A 21,964-nucleotide genomic window follows, 5' to 3' on the forward strand; every position below is an offset into this window, starting at 1 on the left:
ACATCCACTCATTCTTCAATATGTAAGACATATTTTAACTTTACAGAAACATACAGTCACTGGATGTTGTCATCAGTGATGTCATTTGAGATGTCATCAGTGATGTCATTTGAGATGTCATCAGTGATGTCATCAGTGATGTCACTAACCATGTCATGAATGATGTAATATGTGACATCATCAGCAGTGGATTGCGGGTGCGCGATATATAGTTAGCGCTTATAACTATATATGGAATTTCAATGGTTTTATGCGAGTAAAATAAGGTTTTGTAAATGCAAATCCCTAACTATATATGGCCTAAAACCAATGGTTTTTTCATTGAATTTTCAAGGTTTTGTAAATGCAAATTCCTAACTATATATCCACTATAACCTATGGTTTTTTCTGTGAATATATATATATATATATATATATATATATATATATATATATATATATATAACCTACTGGCAAAAGCCAGTAGGTATATATAGTTAGGATTTTTTTCCTATGGGACTTTTGAAAATTCTATGTCTAATAACTTTGGCGTTTGTGGACGGAATCGGCTGAAATTTTCAGGAAAATGGCACATTTTGTTTCTGAGCAGCCCTTGAAAATTTGGGGGGGTTTCGTCAAGGGGGGGGGCCGAGAAAAAAGGGGGGTAAAAACGCGTTTTTCCCATGTTAATTTCCATGGGGCGTTTGGCCTCACTTTTAGCTCGAACGGCTGAATGGATTTGCACGAAACTTGGCAAAATTGTAGGGACTGTTAGCCCGATGTGCCTTTGCTGGGTCTCAATATATGTGCTCCAGTGGATTTTGAGAAATTAACGTTTTAAAAAATTTATATATCTGTGACAGCGTCCTGGATAGCGCACCATTGGCTCTCCGGTGTCTGTCAACATTCTAAACAGTCTGTAGCGGCCGCCATTTTGTCTCTCGGTAGGATCGAGAGACAAGAGGAGGCCAAAACGAAGGGGGAAATAAAGGAAAGGGGGCAAGGTAGACCCCTTCTGACCCCCTAGGATTGATGAGGGGGATATTAAAGTGCCCCGCGGGGCAAAAAAAAAAAAAAATTGCGATTTTTCGTCGTAGAGGCATTGTAAACAGTCCGGAGCAGCCGCCATCTTGTCTCTCGGTAGGATCGAGAGACAAGAGGTGGAGAAAAACGAAGGGGGAAATGAAGGAAAGGGGCAAGGTAGACTCCTCCTGACCCCCTAGGATTGATGAAGGGGATATTAAAGTGCCCCGCGGGGCAAAAAAAACAAACAAAAAAAAAATTGCGATTTTTTCCCGTAGAGGCGCGTCCCGGTACGCGAACCGGGCAGCTAACTGGGAAGCTAACCGGCAGCGTAACGGGAGTCTGAGGAGAAGCTGATTGGCTGTCAACTTTGTAAACAGCCCGGAGCGGCCGCCATCTTGTCTCTCGGTAGGATCGAGAGACAAGAGGTGGTGAAAAACGACGAGGGAAATGAAGGAAAGGGGGCAAGGTAGACCCCTCCTGACCCCCTAGGATTGATGAGTGGGATTTTAAAGTGCCCCGCAGGGCAAAAGGAAAAAAGGAAAAAAAATTGAGATTTTTCGAGGTAGAGGCGCTTCCCGGTACGCCAACCGGGTAGCTAAACGGTAGCGTAACGGGAGTCCGACATCTTGTGTTTTGGAGCGTCCGGTTTGCGTACCGGGTAGCGTTCCGGTAAGCAGAACAAGGGGAAAACCAAAAGAAACAGTAACAAATTAAAATAAAATTTAAAGGAATAGATTTCCACCAAACTTGGCAAAATAGTAGGGACTGTTTGTTTGATGTGCCTTTGCAAGGCCTCAAGATATGTGCACGTGTGGATTTTGTCTAATTAAGGTTAAAAACAATATATATATATCTGTAAGCGTGCTCTGGCGCGCTTACGTTACGGGTTTTGTTTGCGCTGCAGAGACGATACGTCACGTTTATGTGACGCATCATGAGGCGTCTCACGTGGCTAAGTGATACGTCACGTAATAAAGAATATATTTTACAGCTATAGATATTAGTTTTTAAAAAACCAATGAAATTCACTGAAAAAAACATAGGTTATAGACCATATATAGTTAGGAATTTGCATTTACAAAACCTTGAAAATTCACTGAAAAAACCATTGGTTATAGACCATATATAGTTAGGGATTAGCATTTACAAAACCTTATTTTACTCGCATAAAACCATTGAAATTCGCATATATAGTTAGTTGCGCTAACTATATATCGCGCACCCGCAATCCACTGCTGATGTCACATATTACATCATTCATGACATGGTCAGTGACATCACTGATGACATCACTGATGACATCTCAAATGACATCACTGATGACATCACTGATGACATCTCAAATGATATCACTGATGACATCACTGATGACATCTCATTTGACATTACTGATCACATCACTGATGATATCATTTATGTGATAATACAATGAACATCTTCAGACTTTAATATAACCTTAGATACAATCAGTGTAAACAGACACTCACAGACTGTCACTTATCCATGGAGTTACTCACACACCTAGTCAGTCATGCAAAGAATCAATCACACCTCCATTTTCTCAACTATACAGTTATACACACCTTACTTAATCAAACATATACTAACACATATTTACTATCTTATACAATCCCTGATACATGTTCACAATGATCCATACAGCCACTCACACATTCACTGGCTCTAATGCACAGTTATTTATATATGTCAACTCTCACATGTACTGTGTTTTACATATGTACTTACTTTGAGATGTAGCACTGAGATATCCATTCACTCATCAATACACTCATGCACAGTCAACCGCCCATACAGCTGTTTCCACATGCACTTTTGAACCCATACATATAGTGAATCAACTACTCACACATCTATGCACAGAGTCACACACCTCCCAGCCACCCACACACACACTCAGTCTCCCATACAAATACTTGGGCAACCAATCAATAACCCATATAGTTACTCATATAGCTACTGATCAACACATGCAGCAGTTTACAAAACAACAGACATAATGATACACAAATTAAGACAGTTTAGTCACTAACCCATGCACTCAGTGAGACACATTAAATCACTCACTCATACAGTCAGTCATGCACCTACTAAATCCTTCATCCAGACACTTATACATTCACTCATTCTTCAATATGTAAGACATATTTTAACTTTACAGAAACATAAAGTCACTGGGTGATGTCATCAGTGATGTCATCAGTGATGTCATCAGTGATGTCACTGACCATGTCATGAATGATGTAATATGTGACATCATCAGCAGTAGATTGCGGGTGCGCGATATATAGTTAGCGCAACTAACTATATATGCGAATTTCAATGGTTTTATGCGAGTAAAATAAGGCTTTGTAAATGCTAATCCCTAACTATATATGGTCTATAACTAATGGTTTTTTTAGTGAATTTTCAAGGTTTTGTAAATGCAAATTCCTAACTATATATGGTCTATAACCTATGGTTTTTTCAGTGAATATATATATATATATATAACATTTCTATGGCAAAATGAAACCCCTCATTTTGTTCCTTTTCAAATTAATGTATTAAGTGTTACCACTTTATTCCAATCAAGATGACTTCAGGTGTGCCATACTTTTGTCATAAGTAAGACTGTCAGCGTTCTAGTTGTTCTTTAGAACACTCTGGGACTTTCTGTCATTGGGCTATAGTTGGGCTACATCTGGCTGATATTTGGGCTACATTTGGGCTCCTTTGTCTCTGGTGGCCATCTTGGGAGACTGCATATCAGAATTTTTTTAATGAAATATAAGAGGATTTGAGAAGTCACTCAAAATGTGCCCTAATTTTTCTTTCTTCAGCACTAATATTAATTTCTATGGCAAAATGAACCCCCTCATTTTGTTCCTTTGCAAATTAAATGTTTTAAGTGTTAACACTTTATTCCAATCAAGATGACTTCAGGTGTGCCATACTTTTGTCATAAGTAAGACTGTTAGCGCTCTAGTTGTTCTTTAGAACACTCTGGGACATTCTGTCATTGGGCTATAGTTGGGCTACATCTGGCTGATATTTGGGCTACATTTGTTTTTTTTTATCTCTGGTGGCCATCTTTGGGCTATATTGGGCTACATTAGGCTACATTTGGGCTCCAACATATATATAGCCCAATATATATTTTTTCAGAGTTAATTTTCGTAAAAACCACTGGAGCATATATCTTGAGACATAGCAAAGGCACATCGGGGTACCAGTCCCTACAATTTTGCCAAGTTTGGTGGAAATCCATTCAGCCGTTCGGGCTAAAAGTGAGTTTGACCGCCCTATGGAAATTAACATGGAGAAAACACGTTTTGGGACCCCCCTTTTATCTCGGCCCCCGCTTGACAAATCCCCCCCACAATTTCAGGGAAGGAGCAGGACACAAACTTTGAGAAATTCGCGAAGATTCGTCCACCGGCGACAAAGTTATTCCCAATAGAATGTTACGGATTTCCTAAGGAAAGTAGATCCTAACTATAACTACCTACTGGCGACCAACAGTGGGATGATATATATATATATATATATAATTTTTTTTACTGCAATGTGGTCAGACTGGGCACCAATTAAACTTTGAAAATCCAAGTTGCTGAGTGCGGCGTCTTTTGTGCAAAAAAATAAATAAAATTATATATCTATATATATATCAATTCAATTCAAAAAGTGCTTTATTCGAGTATTACTCATAAAAGCAAGACATACAAACATATAACAAAAAACAATTAAATTTACATAGTCAATCAGACAAAGCACATTACACAATTTAAACAATTAAAAACTATTTTTTTTTTTTTTTTAAATATATTTTTATTGCAGGAATTAGTAAATCGTTACAATATCGACCAGCTTTGTATCATAAGCAATATCAACAGAATAAGACCCTCTGGCCCCCCACCGTAAGTCCCGAACACAGCCATCCGGCCCACAACCCTGGGGTCGGGCGGCGAAATGCAATGGGGGATCAGTAGGATGCTTGAGCTGGTCCGGATAATTCACTGTCCGTCATCTGCTTTTCTAAACAAGCCTATAAACCCGAAAGAAACCCCCCCCCCCCTCAAAGGACTACTTAATCAAAAGAAAACCCCACCCAACCCCACCATCAGCGCCAGGGAGCCACCTACACAGGATCTGCCATGGGACCCACGGGGAAAGCAATAGAACTATCAGTACAAACGTTTACCGGGACTCGGGGCGAGTCGCTCCTTCACCTTCGGAGTTGCTGGGGGCACAATAATCCCTGAGGGCCTGCACTAACATTTCCCACTCCAACGCGGCCTCCTGCGCCTTCTCATTGCGTTGCCTCCAAGCTAGTTGATACCTCAGTGCGCTCTCCCCCGCCGCCCATTTCAAAAGCTCACTGTGCCACCTGCTGCCTGTCGGACCAACTCGTGCCTTCCAGTTTCTGGTCACCTCTCGTTTAGCAAGGAGGAGCCCTAGGTCGACAAATTTACTAGAAATTTTATTCCTGGGGGTATGGGGGAACCAGTGCAGGAGCCCCACCGCCGCATCGAATGATAAGGATCTCCCCGTCACCTCCTCCAGGGTCGTCTCTACTTCCTGCCAGTAAGATGACAGACCTGGACAGGCCCATAACATATGTAGGAGGTCCGCTTCCTGAGCCGGACATCTAGGGCACACCGCCGAATTCGTGGCAAAATACCGCCTGATTTTCACCGGGGTCAGGTACGCTCTATGGAGAACGTAATAGTGGACCAGCTGAAAACGGGCGTTGCGTGTGCCCTTCCAGGCTCGTCTCACTAACTGGGACCAGGTCGTCTCCGGGATCTCCCTACCAATGTCCTCCTCCCAGCGGTTTCTTAGAGTGGTGAGCGGAGCTAACCCTTCGTTAATCAACCTGCCGTAGAGGCAAGTGACCGCCTTCACCGTGCCCGCCGACATCATCACGTACTGGCACACCTGAGATAAGGGGGGTTCCTCCTGCCCGTTCTTCCAGTGTGCCTGGATCGCTCGCATAATGGCCGAGTGTAGCAGAAAGTCACCACGGGGGATCTCGAAGCGGTCAATAAGATCCTGGAAGGACAAGAGCGCTCCGTCCTCGTACAGATCCCCAACCAGCTGTAAGCCGGCATCCTCCCAGGCCGCCAAGCGTGACCAATCCCCTCCATGGGGAGGGCCGTCAACATCCCCAACGGTATTTCAGGCGCATAAGGTATCCTCAGTTGGCCCCGGGCGTGGGCCCGGTTCCAACACAGGCGGATAGTCCGCTCCTCCATCGTCAAGTCCCGCAGAGCCAAACGTTGTCGCAGCGCTATATAGGATAGAACATGCCTGGCCATGCCCGTCCCCCTCCCGTCTTCCGGGCCCCGGAATTCCCTGGCGATCTCCTGGGTGTAGGTCTGGAGCTGCGCCGCCAGATAATACTTTTCAAAGTCCGGCACCACGAGCCCCCCCTCGTCTTTCGGCCTCATCAGGGTTTTGAGGGCCACCCGCCGGCGGCCCGAACCCCAGAGGAATCCGACCACCATGGAGCGTAACAGTCGAAACGTGGCCGGTGGGACCCAGATCGGTAGAGTCCGGAAGTAATATAATAGCCGGGGAAGCGCCACCATTTTAAGCAGGGCGATCCGTCCCGCCACCGAGAGCGGCAGCGTGGCCCAAAAGGCCATGCTGCCTCGGAGTGCTCGAATGCTGCGGGCAATGTTCCCATCTAGGAGGTCGGGCTGGTCGTGATATACAAATACCCCGAGGTATTTGAAGCAGTCGGGTTCCCACCTAATCTCCCTACTTAGGGCAGGGGTGGGAGTGCCCCTGCGTATCGGAAAAATACAGGTCTTGGGCCAGTTCACTCGGAGGCCCGAGACCTCCCCGAACTCTGTGAGCGCCACCGCCGCTCCACGTAAAGCGTCGAGCGGGTCCTCCAGGAAGAGCAACAGGTCGTCCGCATACAGCGAAACATAATGCGGGCCCGCAGGTGTCCACAAGCCCGTATAGTGGGCTCCCGACCGAAGGTGCAGCGCGAGTGGCTCCACCGCCAGCGCAAAGAGAAGCGGGGACAATGAACACCCTTGCCGCGTGCCTCGTTCTACCGGATACCGCGAGGAAATCAGTGGTCCCACCCGGACCCTGGCCGATGCAGAGGCATATAGAACCGCGGTCCACCTGATGAAGCCCTCCCCGAGGCCGAATCTCCGCAGCACCGAGCAGAGGTAGTCCCACTCCAGGCTATCAAAAGCCTTCTCTAGGTCCACCGACAGGACGACCGGGGACGGGGCATCCACGAATGGTTCCCCTAGCAAACGGAACAACCTGCGAATATTCATAGTCGTGTTCCGCCGTAGGATGAAACCAGCTTGGTCTTCATGCACCAGGGAACTCATGTGTCCCAGCAGCCTCGAGGCCAAGATGCTGCTCAGTATTTTATAGTCCACCGTCAGCATCGATAGGGGACGGTAAGACCCCGGGTCGGACGAGTCTCGGCCTGGTTTAAGGAGAGGAACCACCAACGCCTCACACATCGAGCTCGGGAGTCGCCCCAGCCTCTTCGCCTCCCTGTAGACCACCAATAGTCGAGGGGCTAAGAGGTCAGCGTAAGCTGCATAAAACTCCACCGGCAGGCCATCCAGGCCCGGGGTCTTGTTTCTCGCCATCCGTTTAATGGCCCCGCGGATCTCCCCCAATTCAATGTCGGATCCCAGGGCTTTCGCCACTTCTTGCTCCACCGTGCGGAGCTCCAGTGGACGTAGATAATCATCAAGCCGGTCAGGGTCTCGTGCGGAACGACTACGGTATAAACATTCGTAATACTGCCGGAAGCAGCTAAGAATCTCCGGTTGGGTGTGTACCTCGGTTCCGTCTGCCTTACGCATATTTGTCGTCAATTGGGACTGGCGCGTAGGGTTTGCCAACCACGCCAACAACGCGCTCGATCTGTCTCCCTCCGCGATGGATCGGACCGTGTAGGCCTTATAGTCAAAACAGCGGAGCCGTTCGACCTCTGCGGCCACCTTTTCCCTCGCCTCCGCCGTTTGTATTTGTAATTCCGGGTGTCCCGGGCGGCGAAGTTCGAGCTCGCGGAGTTTCCGATCCGCTGCATCTAAGTCAGCTAGGATAACGCGCCTCATGCCCACCTTCTTAGAAATACAGTAACCCCTCACCACTACCTTAAAAGCATCCCACTCTAACGCTCTGGTACTCGCCGTGCCGCCGTTGGATGCAAAATATTCTAATACCTTGTCCCCCAGGTCCGCCCTGAAAACACTGTCCTCAAGGTTCTCGGGACGCAGCTTCCAGGTGGGCACCGCCGGCGGTCCGGGGAACCAGCGAAGGTCCAGCAGGAGGGGGTTATGGTCCGAAATGGTCCTGGACAAGTACTCAGATCGGACCGCTGCCGAAACCAGTTCGGGCGACCCAAGAAAGCCATCAAGTCTGACATGCAACTCATGAAGGCTCGAGAAATATGAATAATCCCTAGATGCGGGGTGATGCGCTCTCCAGATGTCCGTCAAACCCCAGCGGGTCTGCCAATCCTGACGACCCTTAGCTGTGCGACGAACCGGAGAATCGGGAAGCGGCGGATGCGAGCGATCAATGTCTACGTCCACTACAGAATTGAAGTCTCCTCCAAGCAGAAGGGGCCCGGAGAAGAAGTGGGCCAACGAGCCCGATAACCTGGAAAGGAAGGCAGTCTGGTCTATGTTAGGAGCATACACACAGCAAACGTTCAAGTCCCTCCCTCCTAGAGTGCCCGAGATGGCCACATAACGCCCCTCCGGGTCTATCACTGTTCTCGTGACTTGGAAGGGGACCCCTGCCCTGATCCATATTAGCGCCCCTCTGGCATAAGCGGAGTACGACGTGGAAAAGACCTGCCCCCGCCATCTACGCTGTAGCGCCGCCCCTTCCGCCTTGTTCAGATGAGTTTCCTGCAGCAGTGCCATTTGCACTCCCCTACGCACTAAATAAGCGTGGACCTTGTGGCGCCTGGACATAGTATGAAGCCCCCTTACGTTCCAAGTGACACATTTCAAGTTAGCAACATCAGCCATTGTCCCATAACGTTCTCGCACAGTCTCCCCATCCGGGTCCCCACAAAGAAAAGACATCATTCCTCCCAGCACTGATGGCGGCCATTTTCCCCAACCAAAACCAAACAACCCAAGAACGAACCAAACCCTCACCCACCCACCCCAGAACAGGACCCAAACTGCACCATCTAGATCCCATCCAAACCTCGCCTTCCAGCAACCCAATAACCCCTACTAATCCCACGGTCGCCACCGTAGGAAGGCCTTAAGGGCCAGGTGCGGGCCGGGCGGAGGCAGTGGGCCCTCGGCGCTCAGGCCACCAGGACTATATCAAGCCCTAAACAGTGCCAAAAACCTCTCTCGGGGCAGAAACAGGGGCACCCCCCCCCTCCCACCCTCCATGTCAGCAGCAATGGACGGCAACCGCCTCCCCCCTGCCGGGCCCCCACCCAAAATAAGGCAGCACACCCCATTACCCTTGTCCATCCAAAAGGTCCTCCACCGATTTCGGTGTGATTACCGGTGTATGGGCACTATCAGTCACTGAGTCCTCCGAGTCCGATGGTGCCTCCTCTTCACCCAGGTTTTCCTCCTCCTCAATGGCTTCGTTCCGTGCACCCGACAATTCCGACAATACTTCCAACACACCCCTCCGCTCCGACGACGTCTCTACAGTTGAGGGCCCTCCCGTGCGGCCGCGGCGATTCCTGATCCTCCTGGATCGCCGTCTCTGTTCCGGCTCATCCGCCTGTTGGGATGAGGAGCCGAAGCCATCTTTCCCTGTCCTGTAAAGCTCGAGCCAGGCACAGACATCCTCCGGGGTGTCGAAGAACTGAGTTTTGTCATCGACTATGATGCGGAGGCTTGCAGAGTAGAGGAGCGAGTACTGGATGCCCTCGCTCCTGAGCTCGCGCTTGACCGCCAGGAAGGAGAAACGCTTGCGTTGAGTCTCGTAGGTGTAATCCGGAAAGATGTTCACCTGGCTGTTCGCCACTTTGAATGGACCATTATGTCTGGCGGCGTTGAGGATTAAGTCCCTGTCCCGAAAGTGCAATAATCGCGCCACCACCGGCCTCGGGGTGCGTCCCTGCTGCGGTGGCCGTGCCGGGACTCTGTGGGCACGCTCCAGAGTGTAGAAGGAGGATAGCCCCTCCGGGGCCACCGTGTCACGGAGCCAGGTCTCCAAGTACGTCACCATGTCGCCATCCTCGATCTTTTCCGGGAGGCCCACTACACGAATGTTGTTCCTCCTGTTGCGGCCTTCCGCATCCTCCGCCCTCTGCTCCAGGGTCGCAATTCGGGACAGGGCATCCTTCATCGTCGCAGCCAAGGTTCGCTGCACCGGCTCCAAGGTTTTCACCGAGCTCTCCACTTCCTTGACCCGGTCCGAAAGTTTGCCATGGTCCGCTCTGAGGAGGCCTAGGCTCGCCGCCACCTGGGCAATGTCCTGTTGGAGGGCCGATCTCGTGGTCGTTATCGCCTCTAGGACGCGGTCGAACTGCTGTTGCATCGACGCGCCACCAGAACTCTTCGGGTGCCCATGCTCCTCTTTGTCCTGGGCTTCCGAGTCCGAGGCGGTCGGGGTAGTCCCCTTGGCTCCTCTAGGTTTCCCCATGTCGCCGGGGGCACTCCGTGAAAGTCCCGGAGTAGGCGTCTCCGGGTGCAGATGTCGACCACGACCCTCCCGGTTACTGGTCCTCAAATCGAGTGTGGGAGACCTCCTTCTCCAGGGCCTATGGAGACTTCTCCGCTTCGGCTCACGCCACCGCCACGGCGTCCGAGGGCACTGATGAGGGGGCGGAGACAACCGTCGTCGAGCCGGGCAGGCCCGCTCACCCGCTAGAGATCCGGGGTGAGGGTCACCAACTCCACCGGACGACGTGTGGCGCCAAAGTGTCGCGCCTCCCATGGAAGTGGACTGGCCGGGAAGACGTAGCTAGGTGCGGAGTCGCGAGACGGGCCACCGCCTGGGTCACAGGGCGTCCGCTCCCGGGGTCCCCTATAACGTGGGCATCCACCCGGCCACCCAACCGAGTGCAAACTCGTTGTGGGAAGTCCGATCCAATAGACAGCCAGTGCACAGAGCAGCCGGGGATGGCGAAGTCGGGCGCAAGTCACTGCTCGCGATGCTCCTCCAAGTCAGTGGGTCCGACCAGGGGGACAAAGAAGTCCGGGCGCCATGTTGGGTCGCACTCCGCGACTCCGCAAACTTCGATTTTACTCCGGAGCAACCCTCATCCGAGCCCCACCAGGGGCCCCGGCAGGTCGTCGTCGGTCCGCGCAGCAGAATGCGGGGTCTGGGGTGCCCCGCAGCCTCCGATTTACAGGATAAACCCGGGCTCAGTCCCGGAGCCGAGCTCTCAGGCGACCATCGCCATCGGCGCCCAAGCCACGCCCCCAAACAATTAAAAACTATTACACAATTTAGGCAATTTAAAAACAATGACATCTATATATGGGTAAACACGTGGTAGCTCAAGTTAGAGACGCACACGGGCTCCGGCGTTCGGTTACCAGCCTTTATTTCATCAGGTATAGACAGGCGTCCCATGCAAGTAAGTAATGCAGCTTTCCCTGCTCCCAACGCGTTTCGAGTTTCCTCTTCATCAGGGGATGTGTGGAAAGTTCGTGCTGTTGTGGGCTAACTCCCAATATATACATAGTCCCGCCTTCGATTTCGTTTTGCAGAGACTTGTGGGAGTTGTAGTGCCACAGCCATTCAATTTACATTCAGCGCACTTATTTCTGCCATTTGAAGCCCTGGATGGACCCCCGCATGATGGTCTGTCATCAATCCTGCGTCGTGTGCGTCTCTAACTTGAGCTACCACGTGTTTACCCATTGTCAGGCGGAGGCTCATCCGCCAGGGATTGCACCACCCCAAGATTCCCAGGGGGCCACGAGGCAGAGATTCACTGTCCTTGAGGGGGGCGACGACGCAGGATTGAAGACAGACCATCATGCGGGGGTCCATCCAGGGCTTCAAATGGCAGAAATAAGTGCGCTGAATGTAAATTGAATCGCTGTGGCACTACAACTCTATAATAACCAATGTTATCCTATGGGAGGAAAATCACTTAGCAGGTAAGTAGTGTTATCGTTACTTTTTCTTACTCACTGTTGGATCCTGGATCCAGCACTGGTGCATCTCCTGTAAACAGTTGAAAGAATGTGTTTAAGTCATACAGGCGATTTTTAAGGAATATTTGTAGTTTGTGAAAATCGCCACTTAGAAACTTTTCTGGTGAAAACCAGACAATGGATTCCTACGGAAAGAAATACAAGTTACTGGTAAGTACGGTTAGAATTACTTTTCAGGATCAGTACTGGGCTCAAAGATGCAGCACTGATGTCTCTCCCGATAACAGTTGAGTAAATCGGAATTCATAGTTCGGCTAATTTTACTTTGGTCCTACACCATTCACTCCCATCACCACACGTAAACACGCCCTATGTCCATGTAAATTTGGTTGATTAAGTCTCCTTGAATCCTAAGGGTCCCTGGGGTCCAAGCATCCCACTAGGTACCTCCAGTAAGCGCCACAGAGCTGTGTTGCAGAGAGGTGTAAAAAGGGGCATGGCCTGGGCCACCTCTCTGCAACGCAGCGCAGTGGCGCTTACTGGAAGCACCTGGTGGCCTAGTTAGCCCCCAGGGGCCCTCAGGATTGAAGGGGAATTATTTCCCCAACTTCAAACACGCCACAGTGTTTGCACACTTCACCTCAGGCCCGTCCCCTCCCTTCGCCCCTGTGTAACCGTGCCCTGTGTCCGTTTTAAGTTGGCAGATTAAGTCCCCTTGAATCCTGAGGGTCCCTAGGGTCTAACTAAACCACTAGGTACCTCCAGTAAGCGCCATAGAGCTGCATTGCAGAGTAAAAAGGGGCATGGCCTCTGAACACCTCTCTGCAATGCAGCTCCCTGGCGCATACTGGAGGTACCTGGTGGGCTAGTTGGCCCCCAGGGACTCTCAAGATTGAAGAGGAATTAATTTCTCAACTTAAAACGCACCACAGGGCGTGTTTGCACAATGGTGAAGGAAGGGGCGGGGCCTGAGGTGACATGTGTGCAAACACGCCCTGAGGCACATTTTAAGTTGTGGAATTAATTCCTCTTCAATCCTGAGGTCCCCTGGGGGCCAACTAGACTACCAGGTACCTCCAGTATGCCTCCAGTATGCGCCAGGGAGCTGCGTTGCAGAGAGGTGTTCAGAGGCCATGCCCCTTTTTACAACACTCTGCAACACAGCTCCGTGGCGCTTAGTGGAGGTACCTGGTGGGCTTGTTGGCCCCCGGGGACCTCAGGATTGAAGAGGAATTAATTCCCCAACTTAAAACACGCAACAGGGTCACCCCCTGTGGAACCCCCTGAACAGGCCTAGGGGGTCAGGGTGTTTCAACCCTGCTCCCTTTTCGCGTTTTGCGCGTTTTTTTATAGGTTTCTTGTGCCGAGGCACAAGATGGCTGCCAACACTTCCTGATTTGGAGTGTTGACGGCCAATTAGAATACAGCTCGTGCAGGGCAGGGTGCGCTTAGGCTGCGTGGATCCTGCGCGGCCATAGATATATATGTACTTTAAATGTGATTTTCTCAGGAACTACTGAACGGATTTACACCATTTAAGCAAAAGGCACGAGTCTGAAATAAGGACTACCTCTTTTTTGGTGTAATTCCGTTCAGCAGTTCGGGCTGTAGCCGCGATGAACTGTTACTATGTTAATTGCATGGGGAAAACACGTTTTGGGACCCCCCCCCCTTTTCTCTCGGCCCCCGCTTGACGAATCAACGCAAGACTTTCAGGATAGGAGCGGACTGGAGCTGGCCATTGGTTTTGAAAATTTCGCGAAGATTCGTCAACCGGCGGCAAAGTTATTCCAAATAGAATGTTGCGCATTTCCTATGGAAAATAGTTCCTAAATTTAACTATCTACTGGCGACCGCCAGTAGATAATATATATATATATATATATATATATATATATATATATATATATATTAACATAGGGGAGCAATACAACATATATGTCAGTGAGCGAGAACGCATCAAAATCTGCTGACACTGGTTTTCAAGACATATGTTAATTCAAGGTTACAAACTATTATAGTAAGACTTATGAAATGACCTAAGTTATATTTAAGTTGTTAACCCCTGGCATGTAAATGTGGTTTGTTTTTTATTTTTAATGCACACAGCACTTTACTAAATGGCCTTTTAAGTAATTTTGTATTCTATAAAACATGTAGAATGGCTGCGACATTTAACCTATGTCGCGGTCCATCTTTGATGTCAATGTAGTTCTCGTGAGGCTTCACGAGTAGAAATGGCCGTTTGTTATGCACAGCAAACCGACACTGACGAAGCCGTGAGGCGAAATGCGTCTGTCGGGGGATGGGGTGAGGGATTTGTAATAAAGCACTTTTTGCAAGGATACCAGCGTGCTCTCTACTTTCAGCGTTGACTGTGCTGATAGTGTTGGAATATATATATATATATATATATATATGTTGCAAGAGCTCGCCTCCGTCTCCACAAGAAGACTACAGCCACACACCAGCAAAGACGAGGTAGACCCAGTTTTCGTGCTTGTCTTTTTATTTAGTTTCAAAGTGCAACCATGTCAGCCACGACGCGTTTCGGCAGATCCCTGCCTTGATCACATGACAACAGTGTCGTGGAGTACACCTCCTTTTAAAGTGCCAGTGCATACAAATGGACATAGAAAAAATACTATTTTGCGTCTTTTCTTTCTCATTATCAAAGTGTGGTACGTAAAATACAGAGTACAAAAAGAATAATAATAATTGTAAAATACATTTGTTAAAACCAATGTAATTCATTCTTTCAAAGTGTTACTTGTATAATACAAATATTTGATATGTACTATTTTTTGGTTGTCCATTCGCATTTAATACTGTAGTGCATCCCCGTGAATCTAACTAAAGAGAATTTATGCTAAAACATTTATCAAAAAATGTGATAGAAAGAAAAACCTCTTTATCCCTAAGCTAAAATAATAACCATGTGCATAACGAAAATATTTTTTCAAAATTAATTGTAAACACATGAAGATACCTTTCCAAAAAGCAGTTCAGAGAAAATTAATAGTTATTTCCAATATTAATACAAGACAAATCCCAGGTAAGTATCATATATACATCTGTCACTCTCCAAAGGTTCTAACCGAATAAGTAATTGCAATTCAATATAAATGTACAAACGAGTGCTTCCCACAATTGATCATAATTACTGAAGTTGTAAATAGTGATATTTAATCAATCCACTCATAGTTTCATTAAAATTGCATAAATAGTTAAAAATCCCTTATGGAGTATCAAAAATATATATATATGTACATATGTTTTTTTCCTCATATAAAATTCCTTATTTACAATACAAAATCAATTCATTAGATATTTACAACCCGAAATGGAAGTTCAAACTTGCATATCCTCATATATTGAACTAATGAGCAAAGCATAAGTATGTACTAATTATCAAAGGCTGATGTTCTTTAGTGCTCAGTCCAAAAAAGTATACAAATCTTCCGTCCTGTTAAGACCTTTTGGCTGCTTAGTATCTAAAGACAAGATGTAATGTGTCTCAAGTCTACGAAGCAAGCCTTCCCTATCCCCTCCTCTTCTCTGCGCGGGGACTGTATCTATGATGTAGTATCTTAGGTCCTTCAGATTACCACCATGGACTTCGTGAAAGTGTCTTGCCACGGGATAATTAGGGTCGTTGTTGGTGATCGCCCTAATATGTTGTAATATCCTCTTATGGCTTGGAAGCTTGGTACTGCCCACATATTTTAAATTACATGTGCACTCAAGAATGTATACCACAAATTCACTCTTGCATGTCAAGTGAAACTTGATATATTGTGGTTTAGAGCTGAAAGCTGTTAAGAAGGAAGTTTTGTTAACTCCAAAAGAACATGCTTTGCAGCTGGAGCACTTGTAAAACCCTTTGCGCGCTAGGGACAGACCTGTACTGTCCTTATATTCTGGACTGCATTTTACAAGAACATCCCCCATAGATGTTGCTTTTCTATAGGTAATGGCGGGGTATTCTGGAAGAGAGTCTCCAATAACCGGATCCTCCTTTACAAGATGCCAGTTTCGTTGGATAATTTTTCGCAGTTCCCTGTGTTGGCGGTTGTAGCTCATAATAAGTCTGGGTGCCCCGTCAGGTATTATTGTGCTACTAATGTTTTCTACCGTCAACATCTCTGCGTTTGGTAGGAGTTCTTCTCTAGATTTTAACCTTGATTTGGCCATAGCCGCATCAATTACCTTAGCGCTGTAGCCTCTTGCAAGGAACCTACTCTTGCTCTCCTGTTGACACCTCCTGAGTTCCCCTTCATCGCTGCATATTCTACGTAACCGCAGCATTTCCCCATAGGGGATGCTGTGGATGAGATGACTCGGATGTGCGCTACTAGCGTGCAATAGGGTGTTCCCTGCCGTCTGTTTTCTGTACAGGGTGGTCTTTATCTTGCCTTCCTCAATCGTAACTAGGACATCCAGGAAGGAAACCTGTTTATCGCTTATGTCAGATGTGAAACTCAAATTGATGTCATTTACATTAATGCTGTTTATGAAGCTCTGCGCCTCCTGTTCACTGCCTTTCCACACAATGATCAAGTCATCAATGTACCGTAAGTAAGACATTATGTTATTGGTACAAATATCCTGGTATGCCTCCATGAGGACCAACTCCTCCCACCAGCCCATAAACAGACAGGCATAACTGGGGGAGAAGCTGGCCCCCATGGCTACACCCTGAACCTGACGGTACATCTGCTTGTTAAAAAGGAAAAAATTATGTTCCAAACAAAACAAAAGCATGTCCTTTAACATTTTGTTGTGCACAGTAAATTCAATAGGTCTTCTGGATAATATATATATATTACCTACTGGCCGTCGCCAGTAGGTAGTTATAGTTAGGACCTAGTTTCCATAGGAAATCCGCGACATTCTATTGGGAATAACTTTGGCGCCGGTTGAGGAATCTCTGCGAATTTCTCAAAGAAGATGACCCGCTACGCTCCGCTCCTTCCCTGAAAGTCTCGGGAAGATTCGTCAAGTGGGGGCCGAGAAATAAGGGGGGTCCCAAAACGTGTTTTCCCCATGTTAATTTCCATAGGACGTTTAGACACGGCTACAGCCCGAACCGCTGAACGGAATTACACTACATTTTGGAAAATGGTAGGGTCTGGTACGCAGCTCACGCTTTTGTTTAAATGGTGTAAATCCCTCCAGCTGTTGCTGAGAAAATTAAAGTTGAAATCAATTATATATCTATAAGCGCGCACCGTGCGCGCACCTTCCCGTGCACGAGCTTCATGCTGATTGGCTGCCACTGTCTGTCAACAACAGAAATTGTTGGCAGCCATCTTGTGCCTCGGTAGACTGAGGCACAGCAAAGGCAAAGCAGAAAAACAAACGTGTAGAACTCAAAAAGGAGGCAGGGTAAAAGCACCCTGACCCCCTAGGCCTGCTCAGGGGGTCCCACAGGGACCCCCAAGGCAAAAAAATAAATATTTTTTTTGGGGGGGGGGACGGAAATCGCGGGGTACGCGTCCCCGTGATTATCCCTCCTCCCCCAATTTTTTTTTTTTTGCCCTGGGGGTCACTTATCTCCCTTTTATCATCCTCAAATCCCCTTCCCTCACCATCTTTCCATTTCTTTTACCTTCACTCCCCTTACCCTACTCTATGTATCTCTTTTTGTCCCTTACTCCTTCCATATGTCCATCCTCACTCCCCTTCTGTCACTCCTCCTCCTTTACTTTATTTTCCATTCTGCTCTTCCCATAATTTTTAATTTCCCTTAACTCACTACCCTACCTTTGGACACCTTGGGGCAAATTTAGAAGCCCCTTACACCTGTTTTGCGCCGCTGTTACGTCCCTTTTGTGACGCAGCGGCGGTGCAAAAGATGCGCCATGGTGCGGGCTATTTACAACGTGATGCATCTGGTTCCGTCATGGCCCGCCCGCTCTTCAGAACGTCAGCGCAGGCGCGAAATCAGCGCCGCGCAGGCGTGCCGGGCGGGCCATTACGGAACCGCTCCGTCACCAGCGCAGCCCACCCGAGGGCTATGACGGAGCTGTTCCGTCAATCGCAGGGTGCGTGCACCGTGCACGCACCCCGTGATTTTCCCAAAAAAAGATTTAAATTTTTTTTTGCCTTGGGGGTCACTTACCTCCCTTTTATCATCCTCAAATCCCCTTCCCTCACCATCTTTCCATTTATTTTACCTTCACTCCCCTTACCCTACTCTATGTATCTCTCTTTGTCCCTTACTCTCCTTCCATATGTCCATCCTCACTCCCCTTCTGTCACTCCTGCTCCTTTACTTTCTTTTCCATACTGCTCTTCCCATAATTTTTAATTTCCCTTAACTCCCTACCCTACCTTTAGACACCTTAGGGCAGATTTACAAGCCCCTTACACCTGTTTTGCGCCGCCGTTGCGTCACTTTTGTGATGCAGCGGCGGTGCAAAAGATGCGCCATGGTGCGGGCTATTTACAACGTGATGCATCTGGTTCTGTCATGGCCCGCCCGTTCTTCAGAACGTCAGCGCAGGTGCGAATCTCTTTGTCCCTTACTCTCCTTCCATATGTCCATCCTCACTCCCCTTCTGTCACTCCTCCTCCTTTACTTTCTTTTCCATACTGCTCTTCCCATAATTTTTAATTTCCCTTAACTCACTACCCTACCTTTAGACACCTTGGGGCAGATTTACAAGCCCCTTACACCTGTTTTGTGCCGCCGTTGCGTCACTTTTGTGACACAGCAGCGGTGCAAAAGATGCGCCATGGTGCGGGCTATTTACAACGTGACGCATCTGGTTCCGTCATGACCCTGCCCGTTCTTCAGAACATCAGCGCAAAGGCGTGCCGGGCGGGCCATTACGGAACTGCTCCGTCACCAGCGCAGCCCACCCGAGGGCTATGACGGAGTGGTTCCGTCATAAGCGTAGGAGGGGTTAAAGGATTGTTGTACATCAAACAGCCGACGTCCATCGTATATATCAAGAGAGATGAAACCATGCACGCATTTGACCACGGTATAGTTAAGAATTAGCATTTAAAAAACCTTTGAAATTCACTGAAAAAACCATAGGTTTAACACATGTTATAGTTAGGAATTAGCATTTAAAAAACCTTGCAAATTCACTGAAAAAACCGTAGGTTTTACACACGTTATAGTTAGGAAGTAGCATTTACAAAACCTTTGAAATTCACTGAAAAAACGTAGGTTTCACACATGTTATAGTTAGCTGGACATTTCACTCATATAAAACAATTTAAATTCCCTCGTTATAGTTAGTTCAGCTAACTATAACTTGCGCACCCGCAATGCACTGCTGATGACGACACATATTACATCACTCATTACATGGTCAGTGACATCACTCATGACATCGCTGATGACATCTCAAATGACATGACTGATGACATCACTGATAAAATCATCCAGTGAATGGGTGTTTTTCTGAAAATTAAATATGTTTTATATATGTATATCTGAAGGTTGATGGAAGAAGAAATGGGTATATACGTGTATAAATGGCTGCTTTTTGGGTGAAAAATAGATTGTATAACTGACTGATTAAGTGTATCTTAATGAATACATGGGTTAGTGAGTAATGTTTAAATCCTTGTTGTGGATGGTGTCTAGGTTTGCTCCCAGAAATGTCATTATTCGATTTGGGTAAATTGAAGATTTTTGAAAATTGACGAAAGACCCAGCTTGCGGAAAAGAGTGAGACAATCCTTTGTTGCTTTTTCCACTAAGCGAGAAGATGGAGCCTTTAGCAGCCAGTCGTTGAGGTAAGGGAATACCTGATGACCTTTGGTTCTCAAGGCTGCTGCCACTGGAGCCAGGAATTTTGTGAACGTCTGTGAAGCCGATTTGAGGCCAAATGGAAGTACTCAGTATTGATAGTGGGTACCAGCCAATGTGAACCTCAGAAACTTCCTGTGTTTTGGATGGAAAATGCATCTTCGAGATCTAATTACGTCATGTAATCACCCTTGTTGAGGCGACGTAGGATGTCTGAAAGAGTAACCATCCTGAATGTTTGACTCTTTAGATATTTGATACATTTCCTGAGGTCTAGGATAGGTCTCCACTCTCCTGATTTTTTGTGAATGAGAAAGAAACAGGAGTAGAAACCTTTGCTCCATTGGGAAAAAGGGACCTTTTCTATTGCCCCTTTCTGAAGCATGACACGTGCCTCCTTTTTTTGAGTTAGTGAAGGTGAGGGGGGTGCGATTCCCTGGGATGAATATTGGGTGGTTTTTGGAGGAATTCCGATGTGTGGCCATAAGATATGAGATCCAAGATCCACTTGTTTGTAGTGATGTTTCTCCACTGATCGATATGCTTGGAAATCGTTGCACCATTTTTGGGAAAAGAATGAGCTGCTGGTACCCCATTGAACTCACTGCTTTCATCCAGTATCACGGCCTTGTGATCCAGCTCTGCATTTGGAACCTTGTCTGGAGAATCCAGCTGTATTTGCCTGTCTGTAGGACTGCTGTTGATACCCTTTACTGTATTGCAGCTGATAGGTCTGATATGACTGGGATCACTGATGATTTCCTCTATAATTGGAGTAGCCGCTACCTCGGGATCCTCGAAACCGCAGTTTGCGATACTGCAGGGTACCAAGAGCTTTAACCGTGTCAGTGTCTTTTATGATGGCGGTAAGTGCTTCATCAATATGGCTTCCAAGCAAGCTTTCACCATCATAAGCCATATCCAATATCTTGGTTTGGACTTCTGGACAGAAATTAGTTGCTCTCAACCATCCTTGACGCCGAAAAACGGCAGCTCCAGCCAATTGTCTGAAACCAGTTGAGGCAATGTCCATAGCTATATCAATGATCTCAGAAGCTGCTCTCTCTCCCTCAGTGAGCAACCTAATAAACTCTTCCTTAGAAGTATCTGGAATGACCTCTTTCAGTGCACCAATGTCAGACCATATTTCTATGTCAATACGGGCTAGGATGGCTAAAGCGTTTGCCGCCATAGCAGAGACTGCCGCCATAAAAGAGAACCTTTTACCATTCGAATCCAGGCGTTGACCTTACCTTTGTGCTGCCTGAGAGCTCACTGAATCAGGCTTAGGGTGACTTGTAAGACACGATGGAGAGCCCTCCGGCGCTCTATATTGCTTATCTAACCTGGGAAGCACAGGAACTACAGAAGCCAGTGCCTTCATTACTTTAATCCCTTCTTGCCAGACATGGTCAATTATGTGTATTGACCTGACAGTCTTCCTTTCCTGGTCCTTAAAATAATATAGGAAACAATCCAACTGATGGACGACCGAAGGTGAGTGAAATCGGTTCGCGGCTCTGTCCATAATATTATGGAATACCCCAATATCTTCAGGAGGCGAATTCTAAGTAAGATGAGGCTGCGGTGAAGGAGTTTGCGCTATGTAATCATCCCACTCACCCGCTGGTGGAGAGGGGTCTGGAAGCTCACCTTCTTCATCTTCCGATGTAGTAGGGTCGTCTCTGGGAGGAAGAGGAAGTATGGGAGCTGGTGCCATCACCTGAGTGGCCGGAGGTGGAGGCATTGGTGTTTGCGGAGCTTCCTGCAGAGGTGGAGGAGGTATAACAACATCCTCCTGAGGAGGAAACCTTTGTTTATAGTCCGTGGACATGTTCTGAAGATCCATAATTAACTCCGGAGGGAATGGAGCAGACTGCTGCCTGGGCTGTTCGAAATATTGCGGTTATGGCACTGAAGGGGCAGAATAGTGATGGTAGTACTGATCCTCCTCGTCATACTCCTCCTGATGTTTAACGTGTAACTCTAAAGGACTACGTGCAGCTCTAAACTGACCCTCATCATCATCAGAGTCCTCAATGTCTAACAGATGGCTAGGAGGAAGCGGAGACATTTTTGGTGTCCTACACTGCTGTTGTGT

At 47.5% G+C, this 21,964-nt stretch overlaps 1 protein-coding gene across 2 annotated transcripts in view; it reads right to left on the reverse strand.

Moving 5' to 3' along the window:
• Window positions 1-21,964, reverse strand: part of CENPU (centromere protein U) — a 740,965-nt gene that overhangs the window by 130,410 nt on the left and 588,591 nt on the right. The gene's annotated exons all lie outside the window — the stretch shown is intronic.

The sequence above is a fragment of the Lissotriton vulgaris genome, chromosome 3_1 (assembly GCF_964263255.1).
Source record: "Lissotriton vulgaris chromosome 3_1, aLisVul1.2, whole genome shotgun sequence".
Taxonomy (NCBI): domain Eukaryota; kingdom Metazoa; phylum Chordata; class Amphibia; order Caudata; family Salamandridae; genus Lissotriton; species Lissotriton vulgaris.